Raw genomic sequence first — 7,388 nt, forward strand, 5'->3', positions numbered from 1 at the left:
TGGCCTGGGAGTGCAGCCATCTTGTCCAAGCCAAATGTTTTGTGCCCTTCTCACACTTAAAGCTGCTTGAGATTCACAGAATTGATATATCTGCAGCTGAGAACCTGGTGAAGACTGATCCATTTGTTGTGTTCATAGCAAACTTAATACATACTGACAGGATAGAGTTGACTTCCCCAACCACTTTCATTCAAAACACAGATAGAGGAGGGAGAAGTTACCTTGTATGTAAATGCCTAGCCATACCCCAAGTGGGAAACATGGGATTTAGGCCTTTGTCATCCAGAGTGCATTCAAATCCACTTCTCCTACCTCTCAGGGAAGTGCTCTAAACACAAGGACAGAAGCTAATTCACTAATTGATGTTCATTTTGAAAGGGAGCACTGGGTAGAAAAAAATACAGCCTTTATGGGGGCATTAAGAGAGCAAGCAAAGCAAGAGGAAGACTGAACCTCTAGCTCAGTGATGAGGGCACTCCCTTGGTAGAAAACGGTTTTGGTCCTTCTTCTCAGGACCGTTTATGCATTTTGCAAGAATCATTGGATAAGAGTCATTGGAGCAGGGACTGGAACCAAGACTTCCAGTCAAGTTGTTGTTGGGAACAGGAACTTTGCAGTCCTTTCTACACAGTGGTCTCACTTCAGTAGGAAAGGTGGGGAATGTCCAAGGCCCAAGTTTTGCCCAAGAAAAGAATGAGCCAATCTTCTGCACCTGAAGGGAAGACTTAGGTCCTAAAGTCTAAGTGAGGGTTCAGGTGGTGAATACCACCAGTACCACATAGATCCCTACTCACAGCCTTGAGTTAAGAGCTTACACTAGGGAAAGAGGCAAGGTGTTAATTACATTTCTTGTCAGTATTTCTTATGGTCTGGTTTGGTCAACACTTTTGCTCAATGTGCTACCTCTTGTGAAACGCATTCTGTGGCACCAAACGTTCCTCATTCAACTTGGGCACCTAACTTGCACTTGTGAATACCACGGACTGACCAGACACCTCAGCTTGGAGCACCCAGTACTGCCACAACTGTGGCCTTGGTGACTGTATTTGGACGTACAGGCACTGGGAGCCGTTTTTATTTTGGCTAGCACACAATGAAGCAGCTCACTTGTTTTGAGCAGGGCATCTTCCTGTGAGCACGTGTTATCCTGTTTTAGGGCCAGAATGCACTGCTGCATCAGACCTCCTGTATATTCCAAGTCATTACATTTCACATGAACACCTCTGCACTAAGCTCAGTCTTCTGGATTAGCTGAGAAAGCATCTCGGTCCTTAAAAGTATATTTCTACTACTCCCACAGCATTCTCTCCACTCAGTTCTGGCCAAAGGTGCATCGGTGGAAAGATCCTTCCTGTTCTCTGGAAATGGTCAAATGCAGCCCTGAGGCATGAGTCGTTGTCTTAAAGCTGAACTGCTGGTGTTGGATGCATCGTCTTCAACACACTTATGACATGGGTCCTCGGGAACCTGTATATACCGCCCATTGGTTTTGGGGGATTAAGGTGTTGGCTATAATCAGTGAACCTGAAATGACCTGGGGCTTGCCTGTTCCTTGAGCTGTACTGTCCCAGCTGTGGTCAGCAGAAGTGTTCAAACTGGGCTGGAGGACCCGAAGACTCTGGACCTTGCTAATTCTTGCCCTTCCACTCCCTCTCTCCTCCACATATGCACATGCACGCACACAATCTGAAGCCCGGAGAGAAAGAGGTGACAAGTTCTTATCTCCTTCTCCTTATTGTCTGAAGAGCAACAGGTAAGTTGTTGGTGTAGTGATTTACTGCTCTCCTCATCACAGCAGAAGTAGGAAGAAAACGGGAGAAATTCAATGTGTCAGGAACAATGTGTCCTAGGGCCTCTCCCAGTGGGTTACTCCCAGTGGGTTCCCAGGGTTGTTTTTAGTAAAAAAAGAAAATAATAATTATACTACATTTTTTTTTTTTGCTATAACTTTGTTTTACTATAACCCTGCCCTAAGTATTCAATTTGAATGCAATACCTGTGTGAATAGCAAGGGTCAACATGCTGCTTGGAATGAACCAATGTAAAATATAAAGTAGCAGATTCCTCTGTTGCTGTGTACTATCACATCTGTTTTAAATGTAAAGGTTGGTGTTTCCAGTGACTTTATATACTTTCAGGCATTAGAGTACGTTTGCATGTATGTTTTCAAAAGGTTAAAAAAAAAGTCATTTCTCCTTTGGAGGCCATTAGTTTGAGTGCAAGCAGAATACTTTAGCGTACATTGTTACTGCTGGAAATACAGGGACCATTCCAGAGGCATTAATGGGTTGTTTTCCATGGCGCTGGGAAACAGTGGCACTTAATTAATTAATACACTTTGTGACCACAATTGCAGTACAGATTTATATTTCCATTAATGCATGCACACACAAGGATTATCTATACACAATTACAGTGTGACTTTTTGCAGTACTTCAGCTGCAAGATGGAACAGATTCATCTTTTTTGTTCTACATCAAAGTCACATATTGAGGAAAATAATACAAGCTTTTATGTTCGGCTCAATACTTTGGCTTGCTTGAGTTACATCAGTAGGGCATGCAGGGACCATGAGTGAAGAAGTTGGGCCTGCTTGTCTTATTGATTTATTTTGTGTGTGTTTCCTTTATCATTTTAAACAAAGACACCAAAATTTCATCTCTTTACAAGGTTAACAGTTTCCTGCAGATCCACAAGTGTAAAAGCAGAATATTGTCCTTGATATCAGTGGAGTGACTGCCATTTACATCAGTGTAACTAACAGCAGAACATGTCTGAATGGCTTTCCAAAGTGTGCTTTTGCACGCCATAATGGGTGCAGATGAAGTTTTGATAGCCCTGCTTCTTCCCTTTCTGAGTCTGCCTGTCATGCAGACACTCACACACCCATCTTCCCATATTCCTCCTCTCCCCACCCTCCCCCCAGCCCCAATGCCTTTCCCCATTTGGTTTAACCGTTTGATGCTGAGCAGATTGGACTCTAAAGAGGCCTCTTTTTAGCAAATTGAACAGATCTTGCACACGGCAAGGAAAACTCTCTTATTAGCATGAATGGAATCAGGATCAGGCCCCATTATCCTGCCTCTGGGAAAGATAAAGTGGAGATGAACTAAGCTGCATAAATTACTGTTCTCTAACTTATGCCATTTCAAATATTTGAGAGCACACATCATCAGGAAAATCTTGTGCTGCATAATTTTAGTCTAAGAGAAGTTTTATTTGAAAATGTTTTAGCCACTGCTGATTGTCCTTATTATAAAAAAAGGAATAAGCTAGTCTTAATTGTTGCTATGGGAACGAACACATTTGCCAGGATATGCTGCAGGGGAAGAGTGTGCAAGTTCTGTGTGGATTTGCTTTTTGACTTGATGTAGAGCATGGCTCACAGCCACTCTTCAGCAGCAACTCTGCAAACTCAGCTAGAAGGTACTGTGAAAATGAAGGGTAACCCTTTTAAAAGGGACGGAAGGAAAGGCCTTCATTAAAAAGAAAGATACATAATTGTCCCTTGGAGCTCATGGCCTTGTTAAAACCAAGGGAGTAGCAGAATTTAAAATGGGATTGGATACTTGTGTGGAGATACCAAAGTCAGCAGCCAATTAAGATGAACATAATTTTAAACATTTCATAGTTTCATACTTGTTAGGGGCTGGAAGGGACCTTACAGACCATCAGGTCCAGCCCCCCTGCACTTGGGCAGAAAGGCCTGCTGGGATCAGATGCTCCCAGCAAGATGGGCATCAAGATGGTTTTTGAAGATCGCCAGGGTGGGTGACTGTACCACCACTGAGGGGAGCCTGCTCCAAACCCTTGGCACTTAACCTGTAAAGCAGTTTTTCCTTATGTCTAGCTTGAAGCAATCTTCAATCAGTTTGTGCCCATTATTTCTTATCCTCCCCTGGGGGGCCATGGTGAATACGTGCTTGGGGGAGCATTCAAGCTTTGTAGTTCAAACAAAGCCCCCAAAATGGGTGACACCCCTTCTGCTCCAAAGGTAATTAGTTGTTCACTATAAGTTTCTTTATACATTCTTCGGAAAAAAACCTGTGATTTCTTTGGGGACATATATAGATTGGTGGCATATGGCCGTTTTGTATTTGGACAATTTCATAGATTTCATAGACGTTAGGGGTGGAAGGGATCTCAGAAGATCATCGAGTCCAGCCCCCTGCCCCAGGGGCAGGAAGTCAGCTGGGTTCAAAGGATCCCAGCAAGATAAATGTCCAAATGTTTCTTAAAGGAGTCCAGAGTAGGTGCTTGCACCACCTCCAGAGGCAGTCTGGTCCAGGCCTTGGGGGTGCAGACAGTAAAGAAGTTCTTCCATATGTCCAGCCTGAAATGGTCAGGGAGGACTTTGTGACCATTCAACCTTGTCATCCCTTGGGATGCTCTGGCAAACACGCATTCCCCCAGATTCTGATGTACACCCCTTATATACTTACCTGCAGCCACCAGGTCCCCCGTGAGCCTGCGCTTTTCCAGGCTGAAGAGTCCCTTGGCCCTCAGCCTCTCATCGTAAGGCCTGTTCTCCTGCCATCTGATCATGCGCGTGGCTCTCCTCTGCACTCTCTCATGCTTCTCCACATCCTTTTTGAATTGTGGAGCCCAGATATACTTGTGTCTCGATTCGTAATCATAAGCTATCAGAGTATATTTCCATTGGAAGGGGGAACGTGTTCATCAACCGACAAGCCTTTGATTTGCAGAACATGAAGCGATAAAGAGCATATTTTCCCGTCTTATCAACTCTTTTTGATAAAGGAACCAATGGTGGCCAGTCCCTTCCCCCTCCAACATCCTCCGTTGATGCGGAAAGAATGTGATGCACTACTTCTCTATTTATAGCCCAGACAATTCAGCGGCCAGGCAGGTGGCTCCATTGAAAGATAAGCAAACTTGTAACGAAACCCCACTGGCTCGTAAATGACCAGCTGTGCTGACATTGCAGGCTGCAGGGGACTTAACCTACCCTGGGAAGTTGGCCATTTACTGTACTACAGAGTAAGACCCCCTATCGTTTTCTTGGCCAAGAAACAGCTGGTGCTATGTGCTTTTTTTTTGCCTTGAAAAAAAAATCAATTTCTATACAGTCGGTTAAAACGGATTAAGAGTGGAGATTTTTTTCTAGTTTTCTTTATATATTTCGTTGTTTTCTTTGTATATGGTATATGAAATGCTGCAGCATCCTCTTTGTTTCCTTTGCCTAACATATTTATTGATTTCAAATAGGCTTTTAGGAGACTGTTAACATTTTTCCTCCTTTTTTGAAAGAGAGCTCTGCTTCTAATGGTTTATTGCCTGGTGTTCTGGGCTGTAGACCTTTCACCTCGTGTTCTCTTCTTTTTGATCTTGCTGCTGGTTTTCTCCCTGCATTCAAGTTAGGTTTTACACCCAGTTTTCATTCAGCAAAGAAAGATCAGTAAAGTACACAGGAAAGGTGGGTCTCTACTTCCTTTTCAAATCTGAGAGGGTCCTGCAGCAAAATTAAATGTTTGTTGATTTCAGTGGTATAAATGTGTTGGTCAAGTGTTTTAAAAAAATGTATGGCTCAAGTAAGACTCCTCGGTCCTTGAATAAAGGACTTGATTTTTCATGGTGTGTTGAAACCCTCCCAGCTTGCCACTCCCATGTCAAACCCTAGCATATCATGAGATGTATGAATTCTAGTTTTGGGAACAAGTAATGCTTGCCTTTTTAAGCTTTTCCCCACCACCATTTAAGAGAAAACCTTTTCAGTTTTTAAATGATAGTTGAGATTCTGAAATCATAACCTGATTCCAGCAGTTTGGGCTCCAAGTAGAACACCAAAATTTGCAGGACTTGCAATATTTGGCAATACCATGATGCAGAAATGTCTCATTGAGTGCATAAAAAAAAGGGGGGAAGAATCTGGGATAGTGAGAGAAGGCCATGGTTAACATAGCTGAACAAGGTTTGCAAGATGCTGTTCATTTATGTAGCTGGGGAACATATTAAATCACCTTCTCTGCTCTATAATAATAGTCTTATCCCCTGGGCTTGCTCTCCTGAGCTTCCACCACCTTTCTGGGTAATCTGTTCCAGTGTTTTACTACCCTCCTAGTGGGAAAGTTCTTCCTAATATCTAACCTAAATTTCCCTTGCTGCAACTTAAGACCACTGCTCCTTGTTCTGTCATCTGCCACTGCTGAGAATAGCCTAGCTCCATCCTCTTTCAAACCCCACTTCAGGTAAATGAAGATTGCTATTAAATCTCTCCCTCAGTCTTCTCTTCTCTAGACTAAATAAGCCCAGTACCTCCAGTCTTTCCTCATAAGTCATGTGCCCCAACCCCCTCACCACTTTTGTCAGCCTCCACTGGACTCTATCCAGTTTGTCCACATCCTTTCTGTAGTAGAGCACCCAAAACTGGACACAGGACTCCAGATGTGGCCACACCAGTGCTGAATAGAGGGGAATAAGCACTTCCCTTGACCTACTGGCAACATACCTACCAATGCAGACCCGTATACTGTTTGCCTTCTTGGCAACTAGGGCACTCTTTTGGCTCATATTCAGCTTCTTGTCCACTGTAACCCCCAGGGCCTTTTCTGCAGAGCTGCTGCCCAGCCAGTCAGCCCCCAGCCTGTGCATGGGATTGTTCCCGCCTAAGTGCAGGACTTTTCACTTTTCTTTTTTGATCCTCATGAGATTCCTTTGGATCCAATCCTCCAATTTGTCCAGGTCACTCTGAATCCTAGCCCTACCCTCCAACATATCTACTCCTCCCCCCGTCCTACGTCCCTTGGTGTCATCTGCAAACTTGCTGAGGGTGCACTCTATGCAATCTTACAGGTCACTAATGAAGACATCAAACAAAACCAACCCCAGGACTGACCCCTGGGATACACAAATAAAACAGACCAAATCTGGGTCTTGTTGCCTTCCCCCCAAGACCTGAGCCACCAAGCTGGGGAGATTAACATAGCAAGGGGGGCTCCATTCACCCCACCCCAGGAGCTGCAGCTTGGAGTTGTGCCTGCAATTGGGAGTGGTAGGGTGTGGCAACAGAGTTCCCTTGCTATGCAGACCTGGCCCAGAATCCTTCCTTCCCCCTCAAGATCTGAGCCCCCAAAAAGATATTATGCCTTTGTCAGGAAATTCAGGTCACTCTGACTTCCATTCTCTGGTTCTATCCATTGTGGTTTGGTATGTGCCTGGCAATGTTTAGTTTGATTTTAATGTGTTGTAAAAGTTGCTTCTTCCCAGTAGTTAATTTCATTTTCTGTGCATAACACTTGCATTGTAAAGTCTTGGGGTCAGGCATTTCATTTAATCTGGCAACTACCTAATATAATTTGTGCAGCTTTAAAAAAATAATAAATAGAATTTTAAAAATTCTCCTATCTACCCTAAATGGATTGATTAAG

This window comes from Crocodylus siamensis, chromosome 4 (assembly GCF_052110815.1).
Source record: "Crocodylus siamensis isolate JL-2025a chromosome 4, ASM5211081v1, whole genome shotgun sequence".
Classification (NCBI taxonomy): Eukaryota; Metazoa; Chordata; order Crocodylia; family Crocodylidae; genus Crocodylus; species Crocodylus siamensis.